We start from the raw sequence: 730 nt of genomic DNA, 5'->3' as shown, positions 1-730 counted from the left end.
AGTTAAATAGAACATGCAATCTTATAAAATAAAATAAAAAACTGAAACATGCAACTAATTAAAATCAATTAATGCTTTAAAACTTTTTTTTTTGAACGCCGTTAAAATACTTCTTTAATTCTTTACTACAGTATTACATTTTCTTCTTCGAATTGCCACAAACGCATATCTAATAATTATACCATAATCCATAAATCAGAAACCAAATCTGCTCTTCTTATAAACAATGGAACCACCAATGTTTCCGCCTAGGAAAAAGCCTAAAAGATTGTTGTCTATGACACCCTTAATCCTCCTCTTTCAGTAACCTCATTTTCATTGCTCATGTATTTGCATAATTAAAGAAAAAATTAATTTTGGGCAGAAAAAATATTTTCCTTATATAATTCTCTAGATTATGATTTCTTTTAAAGATTACAGTGATTTTTATTTTATTTATTTTTTTCCCTTTTCGTTTCTTTCTTGCAAAATTTTCCATAGTCTCATGATGTAACGTTTTGCTTTATTTTCGCATACCAATATTTAAGGAAGTTTTAAGATGTCTTAAGTGCTAATACTGCAGAAGAAGCCTAAGCCTGCCCATAAATAAAATACCTACCCCTACATCTTCTCACGTAGATATTTTCCTATATATATAAAAGATTGTTCTCACTCTCCAACCCGCAGGCATATTTTCTGATCAATTTTCCTGGTTTATTTGAAGCTATTTCAATGGAGTACCATCAAACGC

Source organism: Quercus suber, unplaced genomic scaffold, assembly GCF_002906115.3.
Source record: "Quercus suber isolate HL8 unplaced genomic scaffold, Cork oak 2.0 scaffold_263, whole genome shotgun sequence".
Taxonomy (NCBI): domain Eukaryota; kingdom Viridiplantae; phylum Streptophyta; class Magnoliopsida; order Fagales; family Fagaceae; genus Quercus; species Quercus suber.
This window is presented reverse-complemented; position numbering follows the sequence as displayed.